Source organism: Peromyscus eremicus, chromosome 9 (genome assembly GCF_949786415.1).
Source record: "Peromyscus eremicus chromosome 9, PerEre_H2_v1, whole genome shotgun sequence".
NCBI classification, from domain to species: domain Eukaryota; kingdom Metazoa; phylum Chordata; class Mammalia; order Rodentia; family Cricetidae; genus Peromyscus; species Peromyscus eremicus.
Window position 1 is genome coordinate 72,165,683 of NC_081425.1, and position 13,224 is coordinate 72,178,906.

A 13,224-nucleotide genomic window follows, 5' to 3' on the forward strand; every position below is an offset into this window, starting at 1 on the left:
ATGTCTAAGGAGAAAGAGAAAAGTGAGTCCTGTGTGCTTGTCTTATCTTGCACTCAAACTGGGCTCACAGAACAGGTGGGTCAGCACTCAACATGAATGAGATCAGGGAAACAAGCCCAAGCTTAGGCGAGCACAGGCTGAAATATGGTTGTCAACGATTCAGAGGGTCCCTGCTTCAGGTAGACAGTTGGATCAGATGACTTTGAAGATTCATATAACCAGAAGGTTTAATTCCCTACATGCCTTTTCTCTTCTTACCATCACTACACTAGCTCATTGGCTTACATGAAGACAGTGGCAAGCCCAGACCAGGCGACTGCTTCTACAACTTGCAATCAGAGACACTGGGAAAGCTACACAGGTTAGAAACACAAATACAGCCTTACTCTTTTGTTGATGCTCCATCCCCTGGTCAGAAACAGTTAATATGGGAGAGAGACTCCTCTAAGTGTTAGCAGTTATCTGGTATGGATACACTGAAGCAAAATGAGGATGCTGTGTGATTAGGGAGCTCTGTGCTAAGACTTCCTCGGATGGAATCTCAGCGTGACTTTCAGAGAAGCCTAGTCTAGAATCCAAAGCAAGAAGAATAATGCCTACCTCATAACAATCCTGAGAAGCAAACAGCATTATGTGCAAAGTGCTGAGACCAGTGCCTAGTAGACAGCAAGAGATCAGTGAATTATTACTGCTATTTATCGTGGGTTCAATAGTTTGGTCCCACTCGTTCTTGAGAGGAAGTTTGGTGGTTCGCAGATGATGGGCAAGGGAATATTTCTGCCTTGGGAAAGGGGAGGGGTTCTTTGAAGGCCAGGATTGGGAGGCACTGAAGAAGAATGAAGAGTAGAAACAGAGAGCACCGGAAACTCACACTCCCAACTGTAGCCCTGCCTAGTCCCCAACTGTCCACTACTATTAGTAAAACCGAGACAGAAATCTCTGAGGACTCATCTGCCTAGCCACTCATGAGACTCAAGTGCCCAGGAACCCACCACCTCGGCAGACTCTAGGCTCTTCCTTTCCCAAACAGAAACCAGGAGAGATTCCTCACGGCCTCTGGGACTGCAAAGGCTTAATGTACTTCCTGGAAAATCGACTATGTACTTTAATTCAGTTCCTCCAAAGAGTGGGGACCCTAGAGGGCTACAAACAAAGGAGGTGATGTGATCAGCCACCTGGCCTGCTCCCTGGTGCCTTCCTCCAGGTCTTCATGGGTAAGTTAGGGTAGGCATCACTGTTTTTGTCTTCCTCGCATCTGAGCCCAGCTTCATCCCAACACAAAGAAAACTGGTTACACGGTACAAGGGCAGCCTTTGATGACCCCTTCACTAATGGTTCTGATAGCCCAGGAACACGAGCTTACTTTTAGCCTAACCCCACCCTGTCCCGCTCACCCCACTCTCTGCTTCTGTGTGCTTTAAAAATTAATTTGGAGCACAGCAAGATCAGAGAAACAAGGGCATTAGATAGTGTCCCCTGAAATGGACTTCTTGTACTCCAAAAAACGTTCTTAGAAACACACGTGAATTTCTTTGCACTCAAATTAAGGAGGATTAAGGCAGCTAGACAGTTGCTGCCCAGTTCCCTTGGATCATGTGGCCAAGGCTGAAAAGCCTTAAGTTGCTGGCATGAGCCTAAGTCAGCAGCCTGATCTCCAAATTAATTTTTGAATTAGATGATTGTCCCCTCCCCCTTTTCCTTCTAATTGAGACTTCCATTGAAAAGTGCTTAGCAAACAGATGGAAGGACCCAGAACAAAAGGCTGTTGTGAAATAATAAAATAGAGGTCATTCGAAACAGTTTTAGGTTAGGACTCGAGGGCCAATTAAACCTTTCTTTTAATTACATTTTTAATAACTATAAAAATGGTTTAGAGTAGAGGGAAAACAGCATAGTTAGAAGCTAGAGAGTGGTTGGAAACCACTTAGATCATCTCAGGGTTCATTTTGTGAGCTTCACATCCTTCTAGGGACTCGGAACAAAGGCTCCGAGCAGAACACTGTCAGGTTTCACCTCACAACAATTAAGATGGCATCTTCTGGGCCTTAGCCAATATTCTGCCTGTCTGTTCACTCACAGGAAGTTTCTATAAGGTTAAATAAAATGACCATTTTAAAAATGTGAAGAAAAGGAAACATTCACACATTTTCTCAAGAGAGACTCAGGAAAGTGTTGTTCTCAAGCCACATTCTGAAAGGAGAGACATGTTGACCGTGAACCAAGCAAACACTGGCGCACAGGACATGCAAGAACTGTGTGTGGAAACGTGCTGCGGTCCTGCACCCGGGAGGCCCAGCAAGAGGCTGGTTACCGGGCAGCCTAGCTATCTTGCAAGACTTTCTCTCGACAACAGCAAAGCAGTGCTAATGGCTTAGAATAAAAAGAAAAAGTTCTACACGGAGAAGTCAACATTGAAAACATATGAATGGTTTGGATATTTCAAAATATTAAAAACGCCAACTTGATCAGGAAAACAGTCTCAAAGCCAATGGTATTGGTTGACAGTGAACTAAACGTTTGTCCGGTCAAATTGATTTAACCCAACTATTTCATCAGGCAAGACTCTCCAGCATATAAAGAGTTTTGACTTTTGTTACTTTAAAAACCTCTTTATGGACTTGGAATAGGAGAATAAATAGGTACAAATAAATATTAATTTTTTTTTCAAAGTCAGATATCCTACTTTGTTGTTTACTCTGCGCATGAAGTGATGAAACCCACAAGGAAAAAAAGCACTGTGCAAATCGCAATTCCTGCACACTTCTAGCTTCAGTTCTAGAAGAGAAAAAAACATATGGAAACATCATAATGACTGTCACAGAGCGTGCATTAGAAGAGATGATGGGGGCGGGGCTGGAGAGATTGCTCAGTGGTTAAGAGCACTTGTGTCCTTACAGCACCCATGTTGAATGGTTCCCAGCCCTCTGTAATTCCAGCTCCAGGGGATCCCACCCCTCTCTGGAGTTCATGGGCACCAGCAGTCACATGTAAACCAGTTACCCCATGAATATACACATAATTAAAAATAAAATCAATCCTCAAAACAAAACAAAACAAAAAAAGAGATCATTTGTGCCAGTCTAGAGGGCACAGTGAGGACCCTGGGGTCTAAGAATAAGAAATCTCCGGACACATAGAAAGAAGCAAGAGTGTTGTAGAAAAAGTGAGCAACCAAATGACCTGTGACAGGTTTCAGACACAATGTCCCCAAACCATAACATTCTCTCGGGTGTCAACTGTTTTTAAGTGTCTTTTGTCACTTTGAGATATTTTCTAGTAATTCTAAAGTAGGTGTTGGGAGGGCTTCCTGTGGCTCCTTGAGTCATAAAAGCACATCTCAGAGCTCCTTAGATACGCTTGTCATACCCACACGGGCTTAAATTATACATCACAGACATTTTATTAAAGAAAAGTCGCTGATGAAATGTGCTGAGGAGAAGTCTTCGGAACCAACAATTAAAGGTTAGAGTTGTTACCCACAACACCTAGGCTGGTTCTCTTGAGGCTCTTTTAAACAAAGCAAAAGAACCTTCAAATTACTTTTAGTTAAGTGTGAGTGTGAGAGAGGGGTTCCACAAGCTGTGTATGCATGTGGAAGTCAATTCTCTCCTTCAACCACGTGGGTCCTGGGAATCAAACTCTGGCCATCAGTTTCACAGCCAGCAAGCTTTTACCTGCTGAGCCACCATACCAGGCTCCTGTCAAAGTTACTTAATGTTTGCGGGGGTGGGGGTGGGGTGGGGGGGTGGGGAGGTGGGGGGGTGTTGTTGTTTTGCTTTTGGTTTTTTGTTTGTTGGTTTTGTTTTTTGAGACAGGGTTTCTCTGTGTAGCCCTGTGTCCTGGAACTCACTCTGTAGACCAGGCTGGCCTTGAACTAACAAGAGATCTGCCTGCCTCTGCTTCCTGAGCACTAGGATTAAAGGCATGTGCCACCACTGCCCAGCTTAATGTTGGTTTTTAAAATGTTGACTACAAACTCCTTGATGATTAACTTGTGCTCTAGTTCCAAGAGAACCTTACTGATGAACAATATTTTAGAAATATTGAAATTCGCTTTGTTGATCCAACTATAGGAATGATAAGAAAGTAGACACTGACTCTACATGAGTCACTTCCTGTTTGAAAATTCCTTCATTCTAAAAAACACTCATTGTAGGCCTAGGCATGTGTAGAAATTCATTTGGTAGAGTACTTGCCTAGCATGCACAAGCCCTAGGTTTGATGCCCAGGATCTTATAAACCAGGTGTGGTAAACACCTATAATCCAAGCACCTGAGAAGCAGAAGCAGGATGATCAGAAATTCAAAGTTATCTTCAGCTACATAGCAAGTTCAGGGCCAGGCTGGGACATGTAAGGCTATGTCTTTAAAAAAAAAAAAGAAAAGAAAAATAAAAAATTTCATACCTATTATTTCCCTGACATTGCCTCAGGCACTAGGGATACATTAGTGAACAAGCAGTACAAAAATCCTGCCCTTTGGGGCTAGGGAAATAACAGACCCAAAGAAAATCATTGTGTCATAGGATGACAATACTTTGGCAGAAAGCAAAGCATAGAAGGGGATGAGGACACCGTGCAGAGAGAAGAAAGCTGTCACAGTTCTGATTGGAAATGTCAGAAAAAGGACCCATGAGATTTGATCCCTCAGCCAAGAAGCCCCCTGGTTGATATCTGGGACAAGAACTGTCCAGGCCAATGGAACAGCAAAGACAAAGCCATGTGCCTGCTATGGCTTCAGAGTTCACCAGAAAATAGAAGAACCTGCAAACACCTCAGTGGGCTGATTCCAGCAAGGCAGAATCAAACAGGATTGACTAGGGTAGACAGGTAATAATGTTAAGGAAATAATGAGGAATCCTTTTACATAAGCACGCGTGGACCATTGTGGGAACGTTTTACATTCCCCCAGGAAGAGACAGGGCAGTGACATTGGTCAGCTACTATCTTAGTCAGTTCAGGCTACTGTGACAGATTCCTGGGCAGTTTAAATAGCAGAACTTTATTTTCCATGGTTCTTGGAGGCTGGAGGGATGGGCTTGCCTCAGAGATGAGGCTTATGATAAAAGCACACTTCCTGACTTTCTGTAGGGCATCTTCGTACTGTGTTGTCCCAGTGGGGAATGAAGGAGATCCCTCAGGTCTCCTCTTCTGAGGGCACCAGACCCACTTCTGAGGGTTCCACTCTCATGACCTAATGCCATCATATTGGCCATTAGGATCTCAAGGCATGTTTTCTACAAGCACACAAACACATACCAAGCACTTGTGAGGTATAAAAGGACAGAGGGGCAGGAGCAGGATGGGATGAGATGGATAGTGTCTGCTATTTGGAAGCTGTAGTTGAAGTCTGCAATTTCTAAAGCAGGGTTACTTCTTTCTTCTTTTTCTTTTGCTGTAAAGATCAGAAAATAAATATTTTACACTTCAGAGACCATCCGGTTGCCTTCACAACAGCTCAGCTCACCGCTGCCTTTCAGGTGTCAAGTGTAAGTGAGTAGGGGTAGCCTACATGTTCAGCGAGCAATCCAGAAGATCTATACTGGGCTTGCCCATTGGCCTGTAGCTTGTGAGGTTGTGGGTGGGCAAGTGAAAATCGTCAAGACTTAGTGCATAGTAATTTAATTTCTTCACTTGGTAGAATATCAGTCTACAAAGATAAGTCCTCTAGGTTGGTATTATTCATGTGAACACGTTGACTTCTTCCCTTGTTTTCTTGTGAACAAAACAGAAAAATGGTCTTGGATTCAGAAATAATCCACCGGTAACTGGCGAAACAAACCTATCCAAAGAGATAATGAATATCACCCAGTTTGAAGAGATAAAATGCTAAGTGGGAGAGTAACTGAGTGGAGAGGGCAATGATAGCCCTGGATGTCTGACTTCAAATCTACTCCCCTTCTGATCTAAAGCACAGCGGTTGATCTAACCAAGCTGTGGTTGCCAAGACCCTGCCTCAGCCAGCTCCCAGCTGGTGGACTTAACAGAAGGGAAACTAAGGGGCTTTGGTGGCAGCTCCCACCATGGCTACACCTTCTCAGCTTTACCAACTCTCCCTCCTTTTATTAAAAATAGATTCTTTTCTCATAGACTACATCCTGATTACAGTTTCTGTTCCCTTTGCTCCTCCCAGTTCCTCCACTTTCCCTCCCCTCTGGATCCACTCCCCTTCTGACCCTCATTAGAGAAGAAAAGGCTACTAGGAGATAATAACCAAACATAACAAAGTACAACATAGTAAAATAAAACAAAACCCATCACATTGAAGTTGGACAAGATGAGACAATAGAGAAATAAAAGAGCCCCGAGAGAACACACAAGAATCAGAGACCCACACGTTCACACACTCAGAAGTCCCATGAAAACACTAAGCTGATAGCTACAATATGTGCACAGAGGTCACGTGCAGACCCATGTCAGCCCCGTGTTTACTGCTCCAGTCTCTGCGAGTTCACATGAGCCTTGCTCAGTTGATTTAGAGGACCTTGTTCTCCCGGTGTCCCCCATTCCCTTTGACCCTTCCATTCTTTCTGCTTCCTCTTCTGTGGGGTTCCCTGAGCTCTGAGAGTAAGGGTTTGATGGAGACACACCTTTAGATCAGCTTTACCTTAAATGTGTATGTATATATACACACACACACACACATATATATATGTTATTATTGTGTGCTCACATGTGACAGCACAGGTGTGCAAACGCCACGGCATGTATATGGTCAGATGACAACCTTCAGGAGTCAGTTTTGTCCTTCCGTTACGGATTCTGAGGATCAAACTCAGGCTGCTGGGCATGCCTGCTGGTCCTTGGCTCTATCTTCTGCTGATGGGATCCACCAACACAGTCCACTTGGTGACTCCAGCCTCTGAATAACAGCAGCTTCCTGCTCTTGCAGTCTCTAGTGGGGATGTGTTATTCTTCAGATCTTCTGTGGATCTTAAAACAACTGCCCTACATTAAATTCTTCCTGATTTGAATGCTATGGTGGTTTCTGTTTTTCTGTTTGGGTCTTGACTGTGCAGGAGTCCCCCTGCGAATGTCACTCTGAACAGAGGGTTAGGCACTGGTGTTTACCAGGCCCACACGTCTGCTCTCACCGTTTTCATTAATAACCTGGATAACGATGTACCAGATATGTAAGCTAATCACACTTGCAAATGCCCCGGAGCTTATTGGAAAAGCTATTTGCTATGTGACAGAATCAGAATCTAAAAATATCTTAATAGACCAAATCTAACAAGAAGGAATTTAATAAGAAAAAATGTAAACTCTTTCACTTGGGCCCCCAAATAAGCACAGGATGGGGAGAAACTGGGACATTGTGGTATATTGTGCACTTTCATTTCATGCATGCTTCTTTTGGGGCAAATTTTTCAAAAATAAAAAAAATCCAAAGGATGCACTTGTGGTGTTAAGGACTGTGCCATCAACTGAGACTTTTCTACTCTTTCTGGATCAGCCCACTCTTAGTGCTCATCGTACTGGGGCACAGATTTTGGAAGCAACAGTATCATTCTTGAGAACAATAATCAAGGGAAGGAAAGCATGAGCCATTGAAGGAAACTCAAATTTTCTACCCAGTTTCCTCTATGCCGTCAAGAATTCTACAGATACACTATTTCCAGAAACAGCATGGCAGCTTCTGCGATTTTTCTTCATTACACATTCAGCAAGTTATGGTGTACAGGTTTAGGTGAAGACAACGATGTCTCAGCTGCCACCTCTGAGGCAGATTTCAAACACAGCCTCTTATCAAAGATGTTAAATCCTGGGGGGAAGAAATGAAATAAGAAAGAAAAGAAAGGGAGAAAGGAGTGGAGGAGGGAGGGGAATAGGGAGGGAGGGAGAAGGAAGGAAGAAAAGGAAGGAAGGAAGGAAGGAAGGAAGGAAGGAAGGAAGGAAGGAAGGAAGGAAGGAAGGTCATGTTGCCCCTGAGAGGGACTCCAGCAGAGGGCTGCCCATCCCATGGTGGTAGAAGGTCACAGAGGACTGGAGAGAAGGAGGGATAATGTGGTATCATAAGATGAAGATGCCAGGGCCGTTGACAACAAGACTGAGGCCCTAGCAACAGCACCTGGGTCTAAGGTTGATGCTGTTCTGGGAGTGAGGAAGGTGTCTTCACTGGACCCTAAGCCATCATGGAGCTGTGTCAGTCGGGGAAAGGAGGAGGGATTTACAGTTTGGAGGCAGTGATGCTGTGTCTTGAAGTGCACACCTCCATTTTTTGCAAACCTTTTTATGTATCTAGATTATTTGCTATTGTAGACAGTCCTGGCTGCTAAGAACATTCCAAAGACCTGCCTCTCTGCCCCTTCCGGGGAAACCTTGCTCAAAGCTCACCTTTCAGTCCGGCCTCTCCTTCCTCTCCTTCCTTCAGTCAATAGGATCTGTTCAGAACCTTTAACTTCATATTCTATGATGAGAAACATCCAAAACTTGGTACTGGAATGATAGGTGCATTGAACCACAGTTGACAGAGGTTCAAATCCCATGGTGCCTAAGTGACCCCGGGCACCTGACATAACTTCTCAGTCTGCCCTGTGCAAATGGGACCCTATTGTCTGTTTGCCTGGGGTTGCACATCAATTGTCCATCCTTGTGCTGGGCACCACCAAGGTGCTAAGTGATTATCTCCCCCTTCCAAATTCCTCCAAACCGCAGGTCATTACCCACCACTTAACGACTACTTAGCAGTACTTTTCATTTAGCTAGAATTCACTTAGAAAGAATGAAACACAGTAATTCTAAACAACTGATCCTTTAAAAATAATTTTTAATCCATTAAACCTATTGGCAGTCCTGCTTCAAATTCTATTCCTGTGGTTATTTTGAATAATGTAAAGAGTTAATGTTTAGATCTCACCTGACAGCAGAAAATGGGCTGTTTTGTCTGTTTTTTATATTTTTTAGTGGTAAAAAGTTACTGACTGTGTCTCATCATGACAAAGGGCCATCTGGTTGCTTTAGAGTGAAGGCTTCCAAGAAAATGGGGACAGTACCGGATTTCTAGGCTATTCTGCAGAGACTGGAATAGCACAGCACAGGCCGTGAGTAGTCGTGGTCAGTACGTGATTTTTAGAAAATTAAAGGTAGGAATCAAAAGGGATTTTGTAGCATTACTCACAAATGGACAATGGAGACTCTTCGGTGACCTGCTTCAGCCTATATGATCTGGGTCCTGTATTTCTTAGTGTTGAGGACAGGTGGTCTCCGTTAGTGCTCCACACTGACTGACATCTGTGTCACCCTGGGACCCTTAAGAATGGGATGATCATGGGCCTCCTGGAAAACTGCTCAGTTCATTTTTTCAGGATCTTGTCTGAGAGTTGAGGAGAGAAAGAAAGGACATTGAAATAGTTGGGGAGCAAGAGCCTTCCCCAGATGTTGGGAAAAGGGAAGCCAGTTCCCTGATGAGGAATTGTTCAATGAACTCAGAGTACCTGACCACAGCCTGCATTAACCAAAGGCTCACCAAAATGATAATGGACAACCAGCGGGTGCAGGTTCAAGAGTCCTAGGCTTTTGCCCTCATCATCTACAACAGTTCCTTTCCCTCTGAACACAGTTCCTTCCCTCTCCCCTCGAGAATGCTTTCAGAGGAAGAGGATGCCTAGAAGGTGTACAATCCCACATGCTGTCAAAGAGAAGAAGCTGGGGTCCCTTCTGGTGGGTGGTAGGTAAGAATTACTAATCCAATCTGCTTGAGTTAACTCAAAACAAGGATTAGCGCAGAGTTCCAGAGTACGTTAATCTCCCTTTATGGGAGTAGACTTCGGCACTGCCACCAAGCCCACGGGTTATAGTTCTTGGGAACAATGAGCCAATTAAACTTGAGAGGGAAAAAGAATCTCGCCCAAGTTTACTGATTGTTACCTAATACTTTGAGTTGCTTTGACTCTTGATGATTTGGCTTTGTGTCTCAGACACAGGAAATAAAACATTTCTTATTCATTAGAACGCTCCTAAGTACAGTGTGCCTCCTAAGTAAATACATACTGTTGCATGCTGGTTATTTTTCATCTCCTGTCTTATTAAAGAGGCTGTTTGGAAGAGCTTTTATATACAGCTGATAGTGCTTTGCCAAATATGTCCATCAATATTAACATACCCTTTTTTTTTCAAAAACACATATTTAAAGCTTACATGAGTTATGAGTGGAACAAATTGCTAGCTATTTAGATTCAATCCACTTGGTAAAGACTTTCAAATGAAAAATAGATACTTTTTAAAGGGTACATACTACATCTCAAGAAATGCTGGAAAAAATATTTCCTTTCTTTCTACCAATTTGACACGGTTGCTCTACGGAAAAGTTTTATACCCATAATTGTTGACTTAATTTCAAGATTTGGGTATCTGAATTATTTTAAAATTGTTCTTATTTGCTTTTTGATTTGCATAAACAGTGGTTGGCCTATTTTACTGATGTACTGAATCAGGAGTAGAAGTTGTAGAATATTAATTGCTTTGATCATTAGGGGCCGGGTATTTGTCTGAAAATGTCATTGACTAAATGACTATTAACATGACGACTTACTGGACACAGAGGAAGTCTCATGTACCTTTCCTTATGGAAGTGCTTTTAGTCACTCTTAAGGTTCAGAGTTATTTGGTGATTTGCACAGCATAAAACTGTCAGGAAAAGACTTGTGTAACATTTCCAGAGACTTGAGTTAGGGTATGTGTCCCAACTTTTCCTTTTAAGGGAAGTTTAATGATAAAACAGTCATTTTAATTAATCAAGCTTGCAACTAAACAAATACATTTTTGTATTCTGTACCTTCCAAAGAGATACCTTCATTTCCCACTGAAATTAGGGTTGTCAGAATCATTTTAGAACAGCTAAACTTATTTATACTAGTTAAATAAATAAACTTATTTATACTAGTTAAATACTATACTTGATCTTTCTACCTGTGTTTCATTTCCTAGTGCAAGGTTTTTTGTTTGTTTCTCAGCATCAGAAAATTTAACAAATGATAGCTGGAAAAGGCACTAAATATGATTTTTAAAAAATCTTGGTTCTTTCTTCCAGTCAGTGCCCATGTGTAAACTCCACCTACCTCAGCGGCAGCCAAGTCACCATGGGCAGGCTGTGGGAACCCATTTCAGGAAGGTGATATTTGCTGCGCAGATGGCCCAACAATGTTCTCAAAGAAGTGGAAACTGTTTCCGTTTTAAGTTTGTGAAACTTGGTGTGTGTACGTGTATGTGTGTATTTTTCAATTTTATTTGTAGTATCAATATGCAAATTTTATTTATTATAAGTTGAATCTCATTGAAATGAAAATGAAAAGGCAATACTGTTCCTTTAATATGGTTCACTAACCTTGTTCACACTGAGTTACTGATGCTCAGTAGGAGCTGGCCAACACCAGTCCTACTCAACCCTTGATGATTATGGAGGATTTAATTATAATTGAAAATGAAAAAAAAAAAACCTCACTAAAATCTAATCCAAAAATCAATTTTGCATAGAATTTAATAACAGATGGAAGCTTAAAGTTCTGTAAGTATCAAATGAAAAACACTAACACGAAGACCTAAGACTTCAGTCTCCAGAGTCAGTCTCACTACCTGTGTGGATGCATCCTGACCTCTCCTCTTTCATCAACTTCATGACAAAGGGATTGGCCTCATGCTGAGGCATGGTAAATACGTTATGAAATAAAAGCGGACGTCGTAAACAATACCGGCCGTGTGAAGCAAAGGCGAACCAGAGGCTGTGGACAATTTCTCCCTCTCTGGTGTGTAGGCAAATGCTAGTTTTAGCATTCCTCCTCTGAGCTCTCCGTGGAGTGGACTTCAGTGACCGCCCATGGAGCTAGAAAAGCTTAAAAATGTTTTCTCCTCTGCTGAGTTTTCCTGACTTGCCGTGTACATCAGCAGAAGAGCCACTGAAGGGAGGAAGGGAAGAAGAGGAGATGCCTGCATTTCCTGTTCATCTGCCATGCTTGCGGGAGGGCTCAGGAGTGTGGTCCTGTTCTGTTTCAAACAGAATAAAAACCTCTTCTAGAGAGCAATAAAAAGCTAGCAAATACTACTTTTGCTTTCCTGATACAAGAATCCAAGCACTTTAGAGAGATGACTTCTTGGTTGTTGTTGTTTTGTTTTGTTTTAACATAGACTGTGATAAAATACGGAGGTTTATATGGTGTCTATGCACTTTAAAGAAAAAAGCCCTGACTCCGATAGTCAGGGTGGATGTGAGGCTATAGATGTATTCCACATACGGAAACATGCTTTTCCAATGAAAAGCAGGGTTTTGCTATTCATAGCAATTAAAGGCTCCCCAGCTAGAACCCTTAACTTGGTTCTTCTCTTGCAAATAAATAAATACCTCAGCCCTTAGAGTCCTGGCTGCCCCAGAAAAGCCCATGGTGGCTGAGCCTGGCCATCAGCCTCACACAAGCCAGTAACACCAGTGATAATGCGACTGAATTACAGTCCCAGGCTGAAGGGAGCAGCAGACCTTTGCTTGCAAACCCGACCTTTTAATTTAGACAAAAGGCTTGAAAAAAAAATAAAAGCAGTTCTTAAATACAGTTTAATCAATCAGCTGAGAGAAGGCTGATGAGGCCGCCAGACAGATCTGTGGCCAGGCTGTCACTCCAGCCATCATGCCGCGGGAAGACACAAACTCCAGAGAAATTTCCTGGCTTAGGGACGGCTGTACTTTTGACAATCTGACAAATCATTTTGCTGCCAGGGTTGTGCTTCTGAGGGCCTGGTGTGTAAAAATTTAGTTTTCTGGTGTGAAAACGAACCACCACTCCCACAAATGGTCTCAACCAAACCCCAAACTGGTAAATTCGCCTTCACCTTTTCTTCTTGTATTATCTGGCATAGGAAAGCTGGCCTTTTCACTCAAACTTTCCTAAGAGGTTTTTTGTTGTTGTTGGTTTTTTTTGTTGTTGTTGTTTTGTTTTGTTTTGGTTTCCCCCAATAGCTTTCTTTTCCAGATGGAGGACCATTCACCCACACACCAGTGTAACAATGCCTATCAGGTATTAAATGCTATCTATACAATTCATATGTCTACCACATTGTGCCTTTTGTCTTCAGAGAAAAATCTGAGTAGAAATTTTAGAAACTCCACTTCTGTGAAATGTTGAAATGCTGGAGTTTGGGTGAGCTTGTGTGCCAGCATCCTGACTTAGCCCCATTGGACACACCAAATCCTAATTCCCTTCTGATACAAGTGATCCTTGACTGTTTAGTTCAAGACT